Here is a 23,671-nt window from a genome sequence, read left to right on the forward strand (position 1 = left end):
GATGAACATCGGCGGAGGACCTCATTCTTTCCTTGGAGGCCTGAATGGCATCCTGAGTGCGGTCCCAAATGACCCGTGCCTCCACAGCCCAGTCTGCCACCCTGGAGTCAGCGGAAGACACAGGCATGGGCACAGGAACACGCGGATGCTGGCCGTAATTTAAGAGGAATGGAGTCTGACCGGTGGAGTCAGCTACGGCATTGTTAAGTGCAAACTCTGCCCACGGTAGCAAGGATGCCCAGTCATCCTGCCTGGCAGAAACAAAATGTCGCAGATATGTGACCAAGGTCTGGTTGGCCCTTTCAACCAACCCATTCGTCTCTGGATGATATGCCGAAGAGAGATTTAACTCAATACTGAGTAGACGACAAAGCTATCTCCAGAATCGAGACGCAAACTGGGGACCCCGGTCACTAACAATTTTGTCTGGCATACCGTGTAGGCGAAAGATATGCTTGATAAACAAGACAGCCAACGCCCGTGCAGATGGTAGCCGTGGAAGATGCACCAAATGTACCATTTTAGAAAAATGGTCGGTGATCACCCAGATAATGGTGCAGTTACGAGACTTGGGCAAGCCCACCACAAAGTCCATCCCGACCATCTCCCAGGGCCTGTCCGCCACGGGCAGAGGATAAAGCAAACCAGCTGGCCGTTGCTGAGGAGTCTTGTTCCTGGCGCAAGAGACACACGCCCGAACATACTCCGCGACATCACGGGCCATATGCGGCCACCAGTATGTCCTCGCCAGTAACTCAGATGTCCTTTTAGTACCAAAATGTCCACCCACCCTGGACGAGTGCGCCCAAGAAAGAACCTCCGGTCGCAAACTGGATGGAACAAAAGTCTTGCCCGGGGGCACAGACTCCAGCGAAACCGGAGCCACAGTTCTCAAGCTCTCGGTGGGGACAATAAGCCGAGGCTCCTCCTCCTCCTCCGCAGATGACACAACGGAGCGAGAGAGAGCATCGGCCCGAATGTTCTTCTCCCCAGAAAGGAAATGGAGGGTGAAATGAAACCGGGAAAAGAACAAGGACCATCTGGCCTGGCGAGAATTCAACCGCCGAGCTGTCTGCAGGTACACCAAATTTTTATGGTCTGTGAAGACTTGGAAGGGAAAACGTGCTCCCTCCAAGAGATGTCTCCACTCCGAGAAAGCCAACTTCATGGCTAGCAACTCCCTGTCCCCGATGGAATAATTCCTCTCTGCTGGTGCGAAGGTCTTGGAGAAAAAGAAGCAAGGATGCTTCCGACCTTGAGCATCCTTTTGGAAGAGGACTGCTCCAGCACCAACAGAAGAGGCATCCACCTCCATGATAAATGGCTTATCAACATCGGGGCGATGTAGAATGGGAGTGCTAGCGAAGTGTGACTTTATAGAGATAAAGGCCTTGGAGACCTCTTCAGACCACAATTTGGGATTTGCCCCCTTCTTGGTGAGGGCAACCAAGGGAGCTACCAAAGTTGAGAAGTGCGGGATGAACTGGCGATAATAATTGATGAATCCCATAAAGCGCTGCACCGCTTTAAGAGAATGGGGTTCCTGCCAGTCCATCACAGCCTGTAGTTTGGCAGGATCCATAGCCAATCCCTGGGCTGAGATGATGTAGCCTAGGAAAGGTAAGGACTCCTGCTCAAACATACACTTCTCCAACTTGGCATAGAGGGAGTTTGCCCGTAGGAGGTGGAAGACTTTGCTAACATCTCTCCGGTGGGAGTCAATATCTGGAGAGTAGATGAGAATATCATCCAGATAGACTACGACCGAAGTGGTGAGCATATCCCGGAAGATGTCGTTCACAAAGTCTTGGAAAACGGCTGGGGCATTACAGAGCCCGAAGGGCATCACCAGATATTCATAGTGCCCATCCCTGGTGTTAAACGCCGTCTTCCATTCGTCCCCCTCACGGATGCGAATCAGGTTGTAAGCACCCCGCAGATCTAATTTAGTAAATACCCTTGCTCCCCGAAGCCTATCGAATAGCTCGGATATCAAAGGCAAAGGGTATTTATTCTTAACGGTGATGGCGTTAAGACTCCTGTAGTCTATGCATGGACGCAATTCCCCATTCTTCTTCTGCACGAAGAAGAATCCTGCCCCAGCAGGTGACACTGACTTCCTGATGAACCCTCTTGCCAGATTTTCCTGGATGTACTGTGACATTGCCTCCGTCTCCGGGAGAGATAGCGGATAGACTCTACCCCGGGGAGGCTCAGCACCAGGCAAGAGGTCAATAGGACAATCATAGGGGCGATGGGGCGGAAGGGTCTCCACCGCCTTTTTGGAGAACACGTCTGCATAAGACCAATACTGCTTGGGGAGAGAGGATAGATCTGCGGGTACCTCTGTTGTAGCAACCTGAACGCACTCCCTCTGACACCTACCCCCACAAGATTCACCCCATCCCAGAATTCTGCCTGAGGACCACTCGATATGAGGAGAGTGGTACCGTAGCCAAGGTATTCCCAACAGGACCTCATCAATTCCTTCTGGAATGACGAGCAGAGAAGTGATCTCCTGATGAGATGGCGACATGGACAGAGTAAAAGGGATGGTCTGGTGTGTTATCTGTGAGGGCAGTGTCGACCCATTCACCACTCGTACCGTTACAGGTTGAGCTAGCATAACCAGGGGTATTGTGTGACGTTGGGCGAAGGCAGAAGACATAAAATTGCCCTCCGCCCCAGAATCCATGCAGAGCTCTACCGAGTGGGAGAATGAGCCTATAGTAATTGTCCCCTTAAAGGACAATTTAGAGGCAAACGTCGCCGTGTCTAGTGTACCTCGACCGCTGAGGACATCTGGTGGCTAGATGTCCTGACTGCTGGCAAACATGACAGACCCTGAGTGCACAAGCGGTCCGGGACTTAGATCCCGCTTGTGACACTTCTCTGGCCTCATGTGACTCAGGAACCAGGACCGGAGATTCCAGAGGTTTGGCGAAAGTAGGAGCCAGCCGAAACCTCTGCCTACACTGGGCTCGCTCTAACCTCCGCTCGTTAAAACGGAGATAAATTCGAGTAGAGACGGTTATTAACTCCTCCAGTGTGGCAGGAATCTCCCTAGTGGCCAGAGCGTCCTTTACGTGATCAGCCAAGCCCCTCCAAAATATGGGGATAAGAGCTTTATCCGACCATTCCAGCTCAGATGCTAAAGTGCGGAATTGGACGGCAAAATGACTGACCAAGGACTCACCCTGAGTTAATGCCAGCAGTTGAAGCGCAGTATCATGGGTGACTTGAGGTCCTAAAAAGACCTGTTTCAGAGTGCTTAAAAACAGCGGAGCACTCTGCACCACATGATCGCCACGCTCCCACAGCGGCGTAGCCCATTCCAACGCCCTGTCCGACAATAGAGATACAATAAATCCCACCTTAGCCCGCTCTGTGGGGAAGCGTGCAGCCAGGAGCTCAAGATGAATAGTGCACTGACTCACAAATCCCCTACAAAATTTGCTATCACCAGAAAATTTTTCTGGCAGCGGGAGGCGAGAAAATGTCGGAACAGGGGTGGCAATGGACAAAGTTGCTGCAGCCACGCTGGCAGCCTGTACAGCAACTGCGGTAACATCCACAGCTGAGGTTGCGCTCTCGAGAGCCGCCAACCTACCCTCCAGCTGCTGGATATACCGGAGGGATTGCTGTTTGTCTGTCATCACTAGCCAGACCCTGGCGCTAGTGTAATGTTAGGACTGGTGGAACACACCAAGAAAGATGATATAGATGCGTTCGCAGTCCGGGGTCCAACGCGCAGGCGAAACCCGCTGCTAGTAAATGACAGACTACATGGCGGTACTAAAAGTATAAACACGCGGGTTAAACCTCACCCCACGTGAAGAAAGCGATCCTGTTAAGTCACAGGACCGCGGTACCGCACATAGAGCGCGAGCAAGTAGTCAGCGAACTTAACCCCGAAAGGGATTGAAGTCCGATTAGACCCTTGCTGGCACAACACCGCAACTGGGTGTGAAAAGAACCTTAGCAGTAATATAAGAGCACAAGAGTGCGTGCGATGCCGCACTGACGGACGCCACTAACCACCCAGGCTTGGGTATGGAAAGCGCAAGGCAAGCGCACGGAGCCGTACTGGCAGGCACAGCTAAAGGACGCTGTGATGTGTGTAACATACAGATGGATAGTCGGGCGCTAGAGAGCTACCATCATCCGGGAGCAATCAACAACTCTAGGGAGGGATATTTAGGAGCTTTCATCCATCGACATACATCCATCTACACACACACATAATAATTGTACACTAGCGCATGGCTGTGCGGTCATGCGCAGTTTATATAGTTGCAGGACAGGAAGTGGCCACAGAAACTTTGCCCTTCCAAGACCTGCCAAGAGGACCAATGGAATGCGCTGCAGATCCTGAGTACATGAACCTCGATCTCCAACGGGAGATCTTGCCCTGGGCATGCTGAGTGTGCGCAAATAAGGACTTAGTCCCAGAGAAGTCCGCTCGCTGCTGACCAGCACTGACTTTAATGGCAGGAGCTGAAGAAGCAGCAGTAACTCTCTGTACAGAGCGAGACCGAGCAAGACGCTGGGACAGACGTCCCTGCTGAGCAGACTCTACTGCGGCTGGATAGGAATGGGAGACCGCAGCGGAGACGGCCCGAGATTCCCCCTGTGCAGAAGTGGGAACTCGAGACCTAACAAACCGCACCTTATATAGCCAGGGTCCTACAGGACACTATTTAGGACGCACGTCACAACCAGGGAGTTCATCCCGGAAGAAAGTCCATACCAAGTGGTAGAAAAGACAGCACCTAAAACGTTGGTGAAAATAAAAATCACATTTTAATCCGCCTCCTGTGGCAACGTTTCGATCCAACATATCTTTCTCAAGCAGTTTCTGAGTGCTGTCTGATTTTTATTTTCTAGGACCCAGAAACTCGCATTGGCGATTTTGATCGGCGTCTCAGTTGAATATTGAATAAGTTTCAATGATTTTAATTTTCAAAACACCCAAACTTTTGAAAAGCCCCATAGACCATCAAAGGTTTGGACCCGTTGAAGTGCTGAGGCACGAAACGGCCGTTGTCCGTTTTTTTCACATCCCTCCCTGCACGTTTTGTATTATGTCCGAATAAACATTTGTGACTATCATATACGGGTAAGTGCACTTCTTTTCTACCCCTTTTTTTTGGACCATCATAGGTACGATTTCAATCTTTGATAAACGTAGACTGAAGTCTTCATGAGCTCTGTTATGATTGCCATGATGGAATTTTAGAGATTAGGAAAGATATTCTGCTTTTTTTTTTACCAAACACAGAGCAATTATTAACCATTTTGGCCGAGTTGGTTGTTCCTTCTCAACCCTTTTCAAGAATTGAAAAAAGTGTCCCCTTCTTCATAACGCAGATAGTTATTTTTTAGGGTATGACCACACAATATGCAGATCTTCTGCTTTAGGACTGGCAAATCCACATCAACATCTGCATCTTTCACATGGATTATTCCCAACATCACACACTGTTTACATTACATTGGGGAAAGTATTTTGTGAAAATTAGCAACAGTTTTGCATATATATTCTACACAGATGTCGGGAGCTCTGGAAATAGGAATTAATCAAACATTGTTTTTTAGCTTGATCATATTGTGGATGTCATGTTAATTTGTGCCAGTCTCATGCATCGTTATAACCAGAGCAGTAAACCTCTCTTACCTCTTTCTCTTAAGTCGAGTACTGGAACAAAAGGCAACTGCATTTATGTAGTGATGGATGATTTATACCAGCAGAATACCATTCTAGGCCATGTATTGGCATGTGGATGGTGCTTCATTTTTTCCATCTTGTCTGTCCACTTGTTTCCAAACTAGACAGAGTTATAGGGAGGATTTCCTTCATTCAGGTCACAGATCTAGTTTTGCTGACCCATGTAATTGTCAAGCGATATTTGGATTTAAGCACCTCGATTCAATTCAATTGATATTGGAAGATCTCTCTACTAAGGAGATATATGTTAACTTATAGTATTTGGAGACCTATAATTGTAATTCATCTCTACCTACAACTAATTGCAAAGTGAGCAATGTGTTTTACAATTGGGTTGCAATGCTGAAATCTTCGGTCTTGCATTTGGACATTACGAGGAAAATTTGTGATTGTGCTCTCCATAGCATTTCCACTTCAGATATAGTGATGACCACAATTGTGAAAACATTGGCGGCTTCCTGCCTGAAAAAGTATCATGGATCTACCACCAATATTATCTTCTGGCACGTCATATCAGATAAAATAGGGACTACCAGTAAAAAGAGTACATATTTCTCAGCTTGGCCTTATCAGGACGTCGCTGTGGTTTAGAATGTTTGGAAATTCCAACATTTTAAATATTTACTCATTGTGAAAGCAAAAAGATAACAGAGCCACATCACACATCATACTTAGCTGCTTTTAAGCCTGATTTATTAGTTATTAGCGATGAGCGAGCACTAAAATGCTTGAATGCTCGGCACTCGAATCAAGAAGGTTGAATACACAGACGGGCTCGATTCGAGTAATGAGAATAATGGAAGTCAACGGGAAATTGCTGAAATGGATGGAAACAATGCTCAAATGTAATGGAAACAGCATGTGGAAGATGCCTGGATGCATCTCTGAATCCCAGGTCGCTTCTGGAAACAATGTTGTTAGAGTATTACGTCACTTTTACGGAGTGCCAATTAAACATCCAAAACTGAAGATTAAATGGATTTGATAGGAAAAAATGTTTAAAAAACATTGTTTATTATAATGACAGGTATATAAGGCAAAATTAAAAAGAGAAAAAAAATGCCTTCTCCAGGCCTTAAGCTATGTTCATGGGTAGCATTTTTTCTGTGTTGTACCTTCTCATTGCTTTGAATGGTGTAAAAATGACCAGGGATGCTACATGTCCCTGATGGCACACTGGCTAAACCTTGTGGAGGCCATAACTGAGTCGGACACTGGGAAGGCGCACGTGCTACCGATGCCAAGGATTGCATGCCCTGGATCCATCAGGGTTTTCCCCATCTCCTCCACCAGTTCCACACCCTTCTCCTCCTAATCCTCCATCTCTGAATTTTCATTCAGAGCACGTAGTCCATATCAGTCGCAAGCTGAAAGCACTGCAGCACTGCCTCAGTGAAGCAGCAACAGGCTCTGCTGAAAGTAATTTGTTTAGGTGACAAACAGCACAACACCACACAGTTGTTAAATGTATAACACAGCAGACAAAGCTGTGAGTTTTGCTGCTGAACCTACAACCAGGCATGGTCATATGTGATAATGGCCATAACCTGGTGGTGGCTCTGAAATTTGGTAAGCTCACACATGTACCATGCTTGGACCACATGCTCATCTTAGTGGTTCAGTGGTTTCTGATAATCTATTAAGATTTGCCTGAGCTACTTGTGAAGATAAGTCGTGTGTGCACCCATTTTTAAAAAAATTTACAGCTGCCGCCAGTCTTGCAGTGCTGCAGTAGCGCTTTCAAGTGCCAGGTCACCGACTAGTGTGTAACGTGACCACATGCTTCAACATCACATTACACATGTTGGCAAGACTTTGTGAGCAGCAGAGGGCAGTAGTTAAATACCAGCTACAACATGTCCATCTGTATTCTGTCAGCCTCCATGCAGAACAACTTACGAGAGTGTGCATGTATGTCTGAAATTTGTGAAGTTCTCCAAAAGCTTTGAGGAATCAAATTAGATAGTGAATGGTGATGACGCCATAATCTGAATAATCATCCCTTCTCTGTGTTTACTCAAAAGCTTGCTGCTCACAATTTAAGAGGATGCTTTGCATGTGGTTAAAGTGGAGATTAAGGAAGAGAGTACACATTGTAATTGTACACAATAAGGGGAGAAGGGGATGAAGAGAGGTATCAGTCCTCTCCTGCTTCAACAACCGGTCATACATGATGTTATAGTCCCTGAGCAAGTTGTGGACCAGCTAACATCGTGCTGCATGGACATCTTCTCCTAGTTCATGACCAGATGTTTTCTGGCCAGCCACAAAGTATCCTTAACAGAGTTGATAAGGAGCCAGTCCTCCTGAATAGCCCGTTATGGTATGTTCCCCGGGAAATAGTCCGTAAAGCACTGAAGTGTGCTTTAACTTTCTTCTGGGGACAAAGAAACCTAGCTTCCTGTTCCACTTTGCAGGGTGGCACAGGACACCACACGAGAAGCCAAAACAGTGCGGACAGGTTGTTTGGTTGGATGGCAGATAATGCTTCCAGTGTGTTTCCCACCACTACACTGTTTTTCACACAGTCCAGTCTCTCTAATCAAGCGCCTGGACAACATAATTCTCACCCTGATTCTCCTTCCTCCCACCTTGAAGTAATCCACAATCGGAATATTCCGAGGAGATTTTTACATTTCCATTTATTGATTGTGGCCTCTCACCCTGCACATTTCAATAGAGATATGAGGAGATTGTGTAAAATAAAGCCCAAATATTTCAGCAGCCATGGTCAGAAGAAGACAATGCTGGAGAATGGCAATTACTGTCTCTAGAGGTAGATGATGATGAGACACAGTTGCTAACAAGTGATGTTGTTAAATCAACAAGTCAGGAGGATTACAGTGTGGAAGGGTAAGATGAGGTGATTGACCATGAAGTTAACCTGGGAAGGGTGGCATGCAGAGCGAGGCCAGCAGTGCAGAGGGGGAGAGATCCGCAGCACCACAACAGGCAGGAAGTGGTAGTGGGGTAGCCAGAGAGAGAAGGATTGCAACTGTTCCCCAGAGCACCCAAATGCAGCAAGTTCCCCAGTCAAGTGACAGGTGTTCCTTGTTTTTATGGTGTATTCTCATGTACCTCTTTCCACCTCTTTCCTTGTCCTCCTCCACCATATCAGCAGGGTAATGATGCAGCCCTGGCTCCAAATTTTTAGAGGGTCAAAAGGCCCTTGCTAAAAATTGTTACATCTGGCTCATGACTCTCTTTCATAGCTGAATGTGGCTCTCAAGGTCAGAAAGGTTGGTAACCTCTGCTATAAAAGGACTGTATGCCTCTAATCCAAAACTACACCACCTCCAGCAGCTATTCCTACACTGAATGCAGGTAACAGCACTATTAATAGGGAAAATATTAGATGTAGCCCTAAAAGGACTGTTGTTTTTAGGTTGCAGCATCAGTACACCCATAGAAAGACTGTAAAGCAATAAACCCTGCCTACATGCTTCGAATATAAAACTAGCACTTCTTCAGCAACCCTGCACTGTGTTTGAGTATCTTGAGTACTGAGTTGTAATGGACTATGAGAATGCAGGGCATAATGATGCAACCATATCCTGGAAAAAAAAGCTGAACAACAAGGATGTTAATTTCTGTAGCCAGCAGTGTGCAGGAGAAGGTGCTGTTGTAGTGATAATGCCAGCGTCCTTGTATAGCTCTCCTCATACTCATCACCCCGGCTTCACATCATGGTCCTTGGCATGCTGCTTGCTTCCTCCGGTCTGTGCAGGCCGCATATCAAGGCAGCATGCCTAATGTGTGCACACTCCCCTGTTCTAAAAGGGGTAATGTCACTTCCAAAAATACCCTCAGTTTATAGCTGGGAGACATCTAGTATAAAAGGCACCTACCAAAACTGTGAGGTGCCTAAGCAATGTGGACCCATTAGTGAGTTTTTTATGCAGCTATTGTGTTGCCAGGTCCAAGTCCTAGTACCTGAGTCCCTTGGTCCTCGGGTGGCCAAGGTGTGAACCCGAACCCCTGGTCCTTGTGTTGCCAGACCCTGAACCCGAACCCCTGGTCCTTGTGTGGCTGTATACAAACCATTCCATCAGTACTAGAACCTGTCAAAGACTGTTCCAAGATCCAAATTTAGCCCTGTCTGTGAATATTTCATTATCCATTCTGTTTGAGGATCCAGATCCCGTGCAGTCTGAAGAGAATTCATATCCTGTCTCATCCAGATATCATCATGTCAGCGTACGTGGTTCTTGGGGTCAGTAGCCGCAGTACCGAGGACTGCCTAGGAGTGGTACCTGCAGATAAAGCCTGACTCAACCATCAGTAGATCCAGTGAACACCATGCCCCTTCCACGGTAAGCCCGGACCTGTGGCACAGATGATCCACAAACCATGTGTGCCACCTGTGGGCGTGACAGCCATTATCAGTGTACGCTGTTGTAAGTGCAGTGCCACAACACTGCTAGGAATAAACTTCTAGGAGGGTACTCTAAGGCAGTGTTCCCCAACTCCACTCCTCTAGAGCCACCAATAGGTCATGTTTTCAGGATTTCCTTAGTCAGGTGATGGAATTATTGTCTATGCAGGTACTATAATTATTACCTGGGAAATGCTAAGGAAATCCTGAAAACATGACCTGTTGATGGCTCTAGAGGAGTGGAGTTGGGGAACATTACTCCAAGGCAATGATTGGCGTTAGAAGTGGAATGTGCATTGAAACAGCATGGGGTGTCTTACAGAGCTCCTGTGGCCTGTGAGAAAATAGTTCTAAGCTTGTCTTCTAAGGAATCAAAGGTATGAAGGAAATTTTGGTGCAAATGATAGAATTGTCTCAACCATTTTAATAGAACATTGAACTTTTTGCTATTAAAAGGAGCAAAACAAGTTAAAGACAAAACTGAAGAGCATTTTTTATTTCATGCATAAATCATTGACCATTGCACGATTTTGCAGAATTTGGAGCAAAAAAAGCCAACTGAAATCACAGGACAAAAAAAATGAGCGACGTAAAAAATGCAAATGATGGATTCGGCCTCAAGTTGTTACTTCCTGACCCATCTGCTGATAATTCTGTGCTTTAAGTGAAGTGTGAAAAAGAAGTAGGCGTTGGTTGGATGGATTGAGATGTAATAAGTTGTGAAATAAGAATATTTTGTAAGGATGTTTTTTAGATTAATTACATGTCAAAGGAAAAATTCGGTGGAAAAGAAAGTATGTTTCTAAAGGACATGAAAATAACGGTTCTAGGATGTTTCACCCCCAGCAGTTCGCCACCAGCAGTTCACCCCCAGCAGTTCGCCCCTGGGTACATTTTGTTCCCGCACATTTCGCCCCCAGCATTTGGCCCCAGGATGTTTCGCCCCCGCACATTTCACCCGCAGCAGTTCGCCCCAACAGTTCACGCACAGCAGTTCGCCCCCTGCAGTTCGCCCCTGGGTACATTTCGTCCCCCGCACACTTCGTCCCCAGCATTTGGCCCCCAGGATGTTTCGCCCCGGCATATTTCACCCCTGCACATTTTATCCCCAGCATTTGGACCCGGCAGTTCGCCCCTGGCAGTTCGCCCCAGATGTTTAAACCCTTGTTCATGAATTCCTGTCCGTCATCAATGTTTCCCCACCATTTGGCCCCCAGATGTTTCTCCCCCGGCAGTTCGCCCCCGGATGTTTGTACCCTTGTGGTTCATGAATTCCTGTCCGTCATCAATGTTTCACCCCCAGCAGAACACCCCCGGCAGTTCACCCCCGGATGTTTGTACCCTTGCGGTTCATGAATTCCCATCCGTCATCAATGTTTCGCCCCCAGCAGTTCGCCCCCGGATGTTTGTACCCTTGTGGTTTATGAATTCCCGTCTATCACCAATATTTTGCCCCCAGTAGTTCGTCCCCGGCAGTTTGCCACCGGATATTTGTACCCTTGTGGTTCATGAATTCCCGTCCATCATCAATATTTCGCCCCCAGCAGTTCGCCCCCGGCAGTTCGCCTTCAGATGTTTGTACCTTTGTGATTCATGAATTCCTGTCCGTCATCAATGTTTCGCCCCCAGAAGTTTGCCCCCGGTAGTTCGCCCCGGATTTTTGTACCCTTGTGGTTCATGAATTTCCATCCATCATCAATATTTTGCCCCCAGCAGTTCGCCCCAGATGTTTGCACCCTTGTGGTTCATAAATTCCTGACCGTCATCAATGTTTCGCCCCCAGCAGTTCACCCCCGGATGCTTGTACCCTTGTGGTTCATGAATTCCCGTCCATCATCAATGTTTTGCCCCCAGCAGTTTGCCCCCGGCAGTTCGCCAACAGATGCTTGTACCCTTGTGGTTCATGAATTCCCGTCCATCCTCAATATTTCACCCCCAGCAGTTCGCCCCCGGCAGTTCGCCCCCAGATGTTTGACCCCAGATGTTTGTACCCTTGTGGTTCATGAATTCCCATCCATCATCAATATTTTGTCCCCAGCAGTTCGCCCCAGATGTTTGTACCCTTGTGGTTCATGAATTCCTGTCCATCATCAATGTTTCGCCCCAGAAGTTTGCCCCAGGAAGTTCGCCCCCGGATGTTTGTACCCTTGTGGTTCATGAATTCTCATCCATCATCAATGTTTCGCCACCAGCAGTGCGCCCCCGGCAGTTCGCCCCCGGATGTTTGTACCCTTGTGGTTCATGAATTCCCATCCGCCATCAATGTTTTGCCCCCAGCAGTTCGCTCCCGGATGTTTCACCCCCAAATGTTTCTCCTACAGCGTTTTGTCCCTGGATGTGTCGCCATCTGATGTTTCGCACATAACATTTTGACCCCAGATGTTTCACCCTCAACTTTTGGGGTCAACATGCAGTGATCAAAACATCTAGGGCTGAACATACCTGGGGGTAAAATATACAGGACCCCAATTGCTGGGGATTCCTGTGGCTGTCTTTTCAGCAGCTCACCCAGTCTCTCTTCTGGCTGGCCTTAAAGGAGAAGTATCACCCTAGAACAAAAAAAACCTGACATACTTACCTGTCGCAGCTGCAGCTCCTTGGGTCATGGAGTACAGTCTAGCAGTTCCCCAAGATGTCTTCCCTTGCTTCTGGCTGTCTTTTCATCTTCCCTGGATCACTGATCCACGAAGCATGATGAATGCCGGAGCAGTGAGGCCGAATGTCTCCAGGCAGCTCACTGACATTGTTAGGGCTAGCGGAACGCACCGAGTAAATAGAGATGTTTATTGATATTGGTGCGTTCGCAGCCCGGGGTCCACCGTGCAGGAGTACCTGCTGCTAGCAAACGGCGGAGCTATATGGCGGTATAGACTAACTCAGTTAATTCACTGAGTAGCCGTGAAAGGAAAGCACTGTGCCCTGTTAGACTCCACAGAGGCACAGGCTAACTGCCCAAACAGAGAGCAGTCAGTGGTCACACAAACACACAAAACTCCTCGCCGGAGGAGCCAGCATTCTAGGGGCTTATTTCAGCCGGGTCCCTGAATACACTCAGACTCAATCTCCTCGCCGGAGGAGCCAGCATTCTAGGGGCTTATTTCAGCCGGGTCCCTGAACACACATACATGTGACCACACTGGCGCAAAGCACATAACATAAGACAATACTAGCGCATGGCCGTGCGGTCATGCGCAGTTTATATAGTTGCAGCACAGGAAGCTGCTACTGAAGTTTTTGCCCTTTCAGGACCTTCCAGAAGGACCAATGGAAAGTGCTGCAGTACCTGAGCATGTTTTGCCCTTTCAGGACCTTCCAGAAGGACCAATGGAATGTACTGCAGCACCTGAGCATGTGACCGAACATGTGGCCCTCGACCTCCAATGGGAGACCCTGCCCTGGGCATGCTCAGTGTGAGTAAACAAGGACTTAGTCCCAGAGAGGCTCGCTCGCCGCAGATCAGTGCAGGGTACCATAGGAAAGCCAGAAAAGGCAGTAGTGACCCTATGCACCGAATCAGCCCCAGCGAGATGCTGGGAGCGACGTCTCCGCTGAGCAGAGCCCACTGCGGCCGATACCGAATGGGAGACCGCAGCAGACACGGATCGAGATTCCCCCTGTGCAGCAGAGGAAACTCGACTCCTAACATTACCCCCCCTCCTAGGGCCCCTCCCTCCTTGAGCTTCACTATGCTCAAAAGCTGCGATAAGCAGCGGAGCCCGAATGTGCTCCACAGGCTCCCAGGTTCTATCCTCTGGGCCGTGACCCTTCCAGTCCACCAGATAAAATTTCTTGCCACGTACCACCTGCACCCCACAATAGCATTCACCTCAAACTCATCCGTGGATGAACCCGATGTCCCAGCAGATGACTCGGAAAAGCGGGACAAATGAACGGGCTTTAAGAGGGAAACGTAGAAAGTATCGGTGATACCAAGGCGTGGAGGAATAGCCAAACGGTAGACCACAGGGTTGACCTGTTCCAGAACCTTAAACGGGCCAATGTAGCAAGGAGCAAACTTAGTGGACTCAACTCGCAGCCTGATGTTACGGGCGGAGAACCACACTAAGTCGCCAGGAGCAAAGACCGGAGCGGGGCGCCGGTGTGTATCAGCCGAAACCCTCATTCTCTCCTTGGAGGCCCGGATGGCATCCTGTGTGCGGTCCCAGATGTCAAGTGCCTCCACCGCCCAGTCTGCCACCCTAGAATCGGTGGATGACACGGGCATGGGCACAGGGACACGCGGATGCTGGCCGTAATTGAGGAGAAAAGGAGTTTGACCAGTGGAATCGGCTACGGCGTTGTTCAGGGCAAATTCCGCCCAAGGTAGCAAAGATGCCCAGTCATCCTGCCTAGCAAAGACGAAATGTCGCAAATATGTCACCAGAGTCTGGTTGGTTCTCTCCACCAACCCATTCGTCTCGGGATGGTATGCAGAGGAGAGGTTTAACTCTATGCTGAGTAAATGGCAGAGCTCTCTCCAAAACCGAGATGCGAACTGGGGACCCCGATCGCTGACAATCTTATCAGGCAAACCATGCAATCGGAAAACATGTTTAATGAACAACACCGCCAAGGCCCGTGCTGAGGGTAACCGAGGAAGCGGCACCAAATGCACCATCTTGGAGAAATGGTCGGTGACAACCCAAATAATGGAGCAGCCACGCGACTTGGGTAGACCCACCACAAAGTCCATCCCGACCATCTCCCAGGGCCTGTCTGCCACCGGTAGAGGGTAAAGCAACCCAGCAGGCCGTTGCCGAGGAGACCGATTCTGGGCGCAAAAAACGCATGCCTGAATATAGTCCTTGACATCTCGGGCCATATGCGGCCACCAGTATGTTCTCACCAGAAGCTCAGATGTCCTCTTGGTCCCAAAATGCCCACCCACTCTGAAGGAGTGAGCCCAAGAGAGAACCTCCGGTCACAAGTTAGCTGGTACGAAAGTCTTGCCCGGGGGCACAGACTCTGGCGAAACCGGAGTTACAGTTCTCAGGCTCTCAGAAGGGACAATAAGCCGAGGCTCCTCCTCCTCCGATGACACCACGGAGCGGGAGAGAGCGTCAGCACGAACGTTCTTCTCCCCGGAGAGGAAATGGAGAGTAAAATGGAACCGGGAGAAGAACAGGGACCATTTAGCCTGGCGAGAATTCAGCCGCTGGGCCGTTTGCAGATACACCAAGTTCTTGTGGTCAGTGAAGACTTGGAAGGGAAAGCGAGCTCCCTCCAAGAGATGTCTCCACTCCGAAAAAGCCAACTTCATGGCCAGCAACTCCCTGTCCCCGATGGAATAATTCCTCTCCGCTGGTGTGAAGGTCTTGGAGAAGAAGAAGCAAGGATGCTTCCGACCTTGAGCATCCTTTTGGAAAAGGACTGCTCCAGCACCAACGGATGAGGCATCCACCTCCAAGATAAATGGCTTATCAACATCGGGGCGATGTAGGATGGGAGCGCTAGCGAAGTGTGACTTGATCGAGAGAAAGGCTTTGGAGACCTCCTCTGACCACAACTTGGGATTTGCTCCCTTCTTGGTGAGGGCAACCAAGGGAGCTACCAAAGTTGAGAAGTGTGGAATGAACTGGCGATAGTAATTAATGAACTCCATAAAGCGCTGCACTGCTTTAAGAGAATGGGATTCCTGCCAGTCCATTACAGCCTGTAGCTTGGCAGGATCCATAGCCAAACCCTGGGCAGAGATGATATAACCAAGGAAAGGCAAGGACTCCTGCTCAAACACACACTTCTCCAACTTGGCGTAGAGGGAGTTTGCCCGTAAGAGGTCGAAGACTTTGCGAACATCTCTCCGATGGGAGTCAATATCTGGAGAGAAGATGAGAATATCATCCAGATAGACTACGACCGAGGTGTTGAGCATATCCCGGAAGATGTCGTTCACAAAGTCTTGGAAAACGGCTGGGGCATTACAGAGCCCGAAGGGCATCACCAGATATTCATAGTGCCCATCCCTGGTGTTAAAAGCCGTCTTCCATTCATCCCCCTCACGGATGCGAATCAGGTTGTAAGCACCCAGCAGATCTAACTTTGTAAATACCCTCGTTCCCCATAGCCAATCAAACAGCTCAGATATCAGGGGTAGTGGGTACTTGTTCTTAACGGTGATGGCGTTAAGACCCCTGTAGTCTATGCATGGACGTAAGTCTCCAGTTTTCTTCTGTACGAAGAAGAACCCTGCCCCTGCCGGTGACACTGACTTCCTAATGACTCCTCTTGCCAGATTCTCTTGGATGTACTGGGACATTGCCTCCGTCTCCGGGAGAGATAACGGATAGACTCGACCCCGGGGAGGCTCAGCACCAGGCAAGAGGTCAATAGGACAGTCATAGGGGCGGTGAGGCGGAAGGGTCTCCGCAGCTCTTTTGGAGAACACGTCTGCATAGGGCCAATAGTGCTTGGGGAGAGAGGAAAGATCTGCGGGTACCTGTGTAGTAGCAACCTGAACGCACTCCCTCAGACATCTACCCTCGCAGGATTTACTCCATCCCAAAATTCTCCCAGAGGACCACTCAATATGAGAAGAATGGTAGCGAAGCCATGGTATCCCCAACAGGACCTCATCAATTCCCTCAGGAATGACTAATAGGGAGATTATCTCCTGATGTGATGGAGACACAGATAGCGTGAAAGGAATGGTTTGGTGGGTAATCTGTGAAGGTAGTGTTGACCCATTTACCACTCGAACAGTTACTGGCTTGGCGAGCATCACCAAGGGTATTGCGTGACGCTGGGCAAAAGCGGAAGACATAAAGTTACCCTCTGCCCCAGAATCCACGCATAGCTCGACCATAAGAGTGGATGGGCCTATGGTAATTGTCCCCTTGAAGGACAACTTTGAGGCAAACGTTGCCGTGTCTAGTGTACCTCCTCCAACTGCCACTAGACGCTGACGTTTCCCCGACCGCTGAGGACCCTTGGAGGCAAGGTGTCCTGACTGCTGGCAAACATGATGGACCTTATGTGCACGGGCAGACTGAGACTTGGATCCCACTCGTGTCACCTCTAAGGCCTCATGTGACTCGGATGCCTGGACTGGAGATTCCAAAGGTTTGGCGAAGGTGGGAGCCAGCCGAAACCTCTGCCTACACTGGGCTCGCTCCAACCTCCGCTCGTTAAAACGGAGGTCAATACGAGTAGAGACAGTTATTAACTCCTCCAGTGTGGCAGGAAACTCCCTAGTGGCCAGAGCGTCCTTAATGTGGTCAGCCACGCCCCTCCAAAATATGGGGATAAGGGCTTTATCCGACCACTCCAGCTCGGAAGCTAAAGTACGGAAGCGGACGGAAAAATGGCTGACCAAGGACTCACCCTGAGTTAATGCCAGTAGTTGGAGCGCTGTGTCATGGGTGACTTGAGGTCCTAAAAAGACCTTTTTCAGAGTGCTCAGGAACAACGGAGCACTCTGCACCACATGATCACCACGCTCCCACAGCGGCGTAGCCCACTCCAACGCCCTGTCCGACAAAAGAGACACAATAAATCCCACCTTAGCCCGCTCTGTAGGAAAACGTGGAGCCAGGAGCTCGAGGTGAATAGAGCACTGACTCACGAATCCCCTACAAGTTTTGCTATTTCCAGAAAATTTTTCTGGCAGCGGGAGGCGAGATAACGTCGGAACAGGGGTGGCAGTGGACAAGGTTGCTGCAGCCACGCTAGCAGCCTGTACAGCAACTGCGGTAACATCCACAGCTGAGGTTGAGCTCTCGAGAGCCGCCAACCTACCCTCCAGCTGCTGGATATACCGCAAAGATTGCTGAATGTCCGCCATTTACTAGCCAGACCCTGGCGCTAGTATTCTGTTAGGGCTAGCGGAACGCACCGAGTAAATAGAGATGTTTATTGATAATGGTGCGTTCGCAGCCCGGGGTCCACCGTGCAGGAGTACCTGCTGCTAGCAAACGGCGAAGCTATATGGCGGTATAGACTAACTCAGTTAATTCACTGAGTAGCCGTGAAAGGAAAGCACTGTGCCCTGTTAGACTCCACAGAGGCACAGGCTAATTGCCCAAACAGAGAGCAGTCAGTGGTCACACAAACACACAAAACTCCTCGCCACAGGAGCCAGCATTCTAAGGGCTTATTTCAGCCGGGTCTCTGAATACACTCAGACTCAATCTCCTCGCCGGAGCAGCCAGCATTCTAGGGGCTTATTTCAGCCGGGTCCCTGAATACACTCAGACTCAATCTCCTCGCCGGAGCAGCCAGCTGTTGTGAATTCTGTGGCTGAGTTCACTTCTGTGGTCACAAGTGGTATTGCAGTCTCTGGGCTTCCTCCCTCAGGTGTTTTGGTGAGCTCGTTGGCTGCCTTGCTATTTAGCTCCACCTGAGTCTGTCTTCCTTGCTCCTTGTCAATGTTCCAGTGTTGGATCTGAGCTACTGCATCTTTCCTTGGGCCTGCTGCTCTGCTAGATAAGTGCTTCTAGTTTGTTTTCTGTTTTTTTCTGTCCAGCTTGCTATTGTCTTTTGCTGGAAGCTCTGAGAAGCAGAGGGGTGCACCGCCGTGCTGTTAGTTCGGCACGGTGGGTCTTTTTGCCCCTTTGCGTGGTTTTCATTTTAGGGTTTTTTGTAGACTGCATAGTTCTCTTTGCTATCCTCGCTCTGTCTAGAATATCGGGCCTCACTTTGCTGAATCTATTTCATTCCTACGTTTGTCGTTTCATCTTGCTAACAGTCATTATATGTGGGGGGCTGCCTATTCCTTTGGGGTATTTCTCTGAGGTAAGTCAGGCTTGTATTTCTATCTTCAGGCTAGTCAGCTCCTCAGGCAGTGCCGAGTTGCATAGGTAGTTGTTAGGCGCTATCCACTGCTGCTTATAGTTGTGTGAGGATAGATCAGGTACTGCAGTCTACAGAGATTCCACGTCTCAGAGCTCGTCCTATTGTTTTTGGTTATTGCCAGATCTCTGTATGTGCGCTGATTACTGCACGCTGTGTTGCCTGATTGCCAGCCATAACAGTACAAGGAGCCCCACCAATGATTCCCAATAGAGGGAAAAAAGAAATCCTGACATCATTTTTTTTTCTTAGCTCTGTCTTCAGTCTTTTTTTTCCCCTAGACATTAGAGTGCTTCAGGACACAGCTGTGGACATGGATATTCAGGCTCTGTGCTCCTCAATGGATAATCTCGTTGTAAATGTACAAAAGATTCAAGATACTATTGATCAGAAATCGATGCTAGAACCAAGAATTCCGATTCCTGATTTGTTTTTTGGTGACAGAACTAAGTTCCTGAGCTTCAGAAATAATTGTAAGCTATTTTTGGCCTTGAAACCTCATTCTTCTGGTAATCCTATTCAACAGGTTTTGATTATTATTTCTTTTTTGCGCGGCGACCCACAGGACTGGGCGTTTTCTCTTGCACCAGGAGATTCTGCATTGAGTAATGTTGATGCATTTTTCCTGGCGCTCGGATTGCTTTACGATGAGCCTAATTCAGTGGATCAGGCTGAGAAAAATCTGCTGGCTTTATGCCAGGGTCAGGATGATGTAGAAGTATATTGTCAGAAATTTAGGAAATGGTCAGTACTCACTCTGTGGAATGAATCTGCACTAGCGGCTTTGTTCAGAAAGGGTCTCTCTGAAGCTCTTAAGGATGTAATGGTGGGATTTCCTATGCCTGCTGGTTTGAATGAGTCTATGTCCTTGGCCATTCAGATCGGTCGTCGCTTGCGCGAGCGTAAATCTGTGCACCATCTGGCGGTACTGCCTGAGAGTAAACCTGAGCCTATGCAGTGCGACAGGACTATGACTAAAGTAGAACGGCAAGAACACAGACGTCTGAACAGACTGTGTTTCTATTGTGGTGATTCTACTCATGCTATTTCTAATTGTCCTAAACGCACTAGGCGGTTCGATAGCTCTGCCGTTATTGGTACTGTACAGTCCAAATTCCTTTTGTCCATTACCTTAATGTGCTCTTTGTCATCGTATTCTGTCATGGCGTTTGTGGATTCAGGCGCTGCCCTGAATCTGATGGATTTGGATTATGCTAAACGTTGTGGATTTTTCTTGGAGCCTTTGCGGTGTCCTATTCCGTTGAGAGGAATTGATGCTACACCTTTGGCCAAGAATAAGCCTCAGTACTGGGCCCAGCTGACCATGTGCATGGCTCCTGCACATCAGGAAGTTATTCGCTTTCTGGTACTGCATAATTTGCATGATGTGGTCGTGTTGGGGTTGCCATGGCTACAAACCCATAAACCAGTATTGGATTGGAACTCTATGTCGGTAACCAGCTGGGGTTGTCAGGGAGTACATGGTGATGTTCCATTTTTGTCTATTTCGTCATCCATTCCTTCTGACATCCCAGAGTTCTTGTCGGACTTTCAGGATGTATTTGAAGAGTCCAAGTCTGATGCCCTACCTCCGCATAGGAATTGTGATTGTGCTATCGATTTGATTCCTGGTAGTAAATTCCCTAAGGGTCGTTTATTTAATTTGTCCGTACCTGAACACACCGCTATGCGCAGTTATGTGAAGGAGTCCCTGGAGAAGGGACATATTCGCCCATCGTCGTCACCATTGGGAGCAGGGTTCTTTTTTGTAGCCAAGAAGGATGGTTCGCTAAGACCGTGTATTGATTACCGCCTTCTTAATAAGATCACTGTTAAGTTTCAGTATCCCTTGCCATTGATTTCTGACTTGTTTGCTCGGATTAAGGGGGCTAGTTGGTTTACTAAGATTGATCTTCGTGGTGCGTATAATCTGGTGAGAATCAGGCAGGGAGATGAATGGAAAACGGCATTTAATACGCCCGAGGGTCATTTTGAGTATCTGGTGATGCCGTTCGGACTTGCCAATGCTCCATCTGTTTTTCAGTCTTTTATGCATGACATTTTCCGTGAGTATCTGGATAAATTCTTGATTGTTTACTTGGATGACATTTTGATCTTCTCAGATGATTGGGAGTCTCATGTGAAGCAAGTCAGAATGGTTTTCCAGGTACTGCGTGCTAATTCCTTGTTCGTGAAGGGATCAAAGTGTCTCTTCGGTGTGCAGAAAGTTTCATTTTTGGGGTTCATCTTTTCCCCTTCTACTATCGAGATGGATCCGGTTAAGGTTCAGGCCATCCAGGATTGGACTCAGCCGACATCTCTAAAAAGTCTGCAGAAATTCCTGGGCTTTGCTAATTTTTATCGTCGCTTCATCTGTAATTTTTCTAGCATTGCCAGACCATTGACCGATTTGACCAAGAAGGGTGCTGATTTGGTTAATTGGTCTTCTGCTGCCGTGGAAGCTTTTCAGGAGTTGAAGCGTCGTTTTTGCTGTGCCCCTGTGTTGTGTCAACCTGATGTTTCTCTTCCGTTCCAGGTCGAGGTTGATGCTTCTGAGATTGGTGCAGGGGCGGTTTTGTCACAGAGAGGTTCTGGTTGCTCAGTGTTCAAACCATGTGCTTTCTTTTCCAGGAAATTTTCTGCTGCTGAGCGTAATTATGATGTGGGCAACCGAGAGTTGCTGGCCATGAAGTGGGCATTCGAGGAGTGGCGTCATTGGCTTGAGGGTGCTAAGCATCGCGTGGTGGTATTGACTGATCATAAGAACTTGACTTATCTCGAGTCTGCCAAGCGCTTGAATCCTAGACAGGCCCGTTGGTCGTTATTTTTTGCTCGTTTTGATTTTGTGATTTCGTACCTTCCGGGCTCTAAAATGTGAAGGCGGATGCTCTGTCTAGGAGTTTTGTGCCCGACTCTCCGGGGTTATCTGAGCCGGCGAGTATCCTCAAGGAAGGAGTCATTGTGTCTGCCATCTCCCCTGATTTGCGGAGAGTGTTGCAGAAATTTCAGGCTAATAAACCTGATCGTTGTCCGGCCGAGAAACTGTTCGTCCCTGATAGGTGGACTAGTAAAGTTATCTCTGAACTTCATTGTTCGGTGCTGGCCGGTCATCCAGGAATCTTTGGTACCAGGGAGTTGGTTGCTAGATCCTTCTGGTGGCCATCTCTGTCACGGGATGTGCGTGCTTTTGTGCAGTCCTGTGGAATTTGTGCTAGGGCTAAGCCCTGCTGTTCACGTGCCAGTGGGTTGCTTTTGCCCTTGCCGGTCCCGAAGAGGCCTTGGACACATATTTCGATGGATTTCATTTCTGACCTTCCCGTTTCTCAAAAAATGTCTGTCATTTGGGTGGTCTGTGATCGCTTTTCTAAAATGGTCCATCTGGTGCCCTTGGTTAAATTGCCTTCCTCCTCTGATTTGGTGCCTTTGTTCTTCCAGCATGTGGTTCGTTTACATGGCATTCCTGAGAATATTGTTTCTGACAGAGGTTCCCAGTTTGTCTCGAGGTTCTGGCGAGCCTTTTGTGGTAGGATGGGCATTGACCTATCTTTCTCCTCGGCCTTCCATCCTCAGACTAATGGCCAGACCGAACGAACCAATCAGACCTTGGAAACATATCTGAGATGTTTTGTTTCCGCTGACCAGGATGATTGGGTGTCATTTTTGCCGTTGGCTGAGTTCGCCCTTAATAATCGGGCCAGCTCGGCTACCTTGGTCTCTCCATTTTTCTGCAATTCTGGGTTCCATCCTCGTTTCTCTTCAGGACAGGTTGAGTCTTCGGACTGTCCTGGTGTGGATTCTGTGGTGGACAGGTTGCAGCAGATCTGGACTCAGGTAGTGGACAATTTGACCTTGTCCCAGGAGAAGGCTCAGCTTTTCGCTAATCGCAGACGCCGTGTGGGACCCCGACTTCGTGTTGGGGATTTGGTTTGGTTATCTTCTCGTCATATTCCTATGAAGGTTTCCTCTCCTAAATTTAAACCTCGTTTTATTGGTCCGTATAGGATTTCTGAGATTCTCAATCCGGTGTCTTTTCGTCTGACCCTCCCAGACTCCTTTTCCATACATAATGTATTCCATAGGTCGTTGTTGAGGAGATACGTGGCACCTATGGTTCCATCTGTGGAGCCTCCTGCCCCTGTTTTGGTGGAGGGGGAATTGGAGTATATTGTGGAGAAGATTTTGGATTCTCGTGTCTCTAGACGGAAACTCCAGTATCTGGTCAAATGGAAGGGTTATGCTCAGGAAGATAATTCCTGGGTTTTTGCCTCTGATGTCCATGCCCCAGATCTTGTTCGTGCCTTTCATGTGGCTCATCCTGGTCGGCCTGGGGGTTCTGGTGAGGGTTCGGTGACCCCTCCTCAAGGGGGGGGTACTGTTGTGAATTCTGTGGCTGAGTTCACTTCTGTGGTCACAAGTGGTATTGCAGTCTCTGGGCTTCCTCCCTCAGGTGTTTTGGTGAGCTCGTTGGCTGCCTTGCTATTTAGCTCCACCTGAGTCTGTCTTCCTTGCTCCTTGTCAATGTTCCAGTGTTGGATCTGAGCTACTGCATCTTTCCTTGGGCCTGCTGCTCTGCTAGATAAGTGCTTCTAGTTTGTTTTCTGTTTTTTTCTGTCCAGCTTGCTATTGTCTTTTGCTGGAAGCTCTGAGAAGCAGAGGGGTGCACCGCCGTGCTGTTAGTTCGGCACGGTGGGTCTTTTTGCCCCTTTGCGTGGTTTTCGTTTTAGGGTTTTTTGTAGACTGCATAGTTCTCTTTGCTATCCTCGCTCTGTCTAGAATATCGG

The sequence above is a fragment of the Ranitomeya imitator genome, chromosome 2 (genome assembly GCF_032444005.1).
Source record: "Ranitomeya imitator isolate aRanImi1 chromosome 2, aRanImi1.pri, whole genome shotgun sequence".
NCBI lineage: Eukaryota > Metazoa > Chordata > Amphibia > Anura > Dendrobatidae > Ranitomeya > Ranitomeya imitator.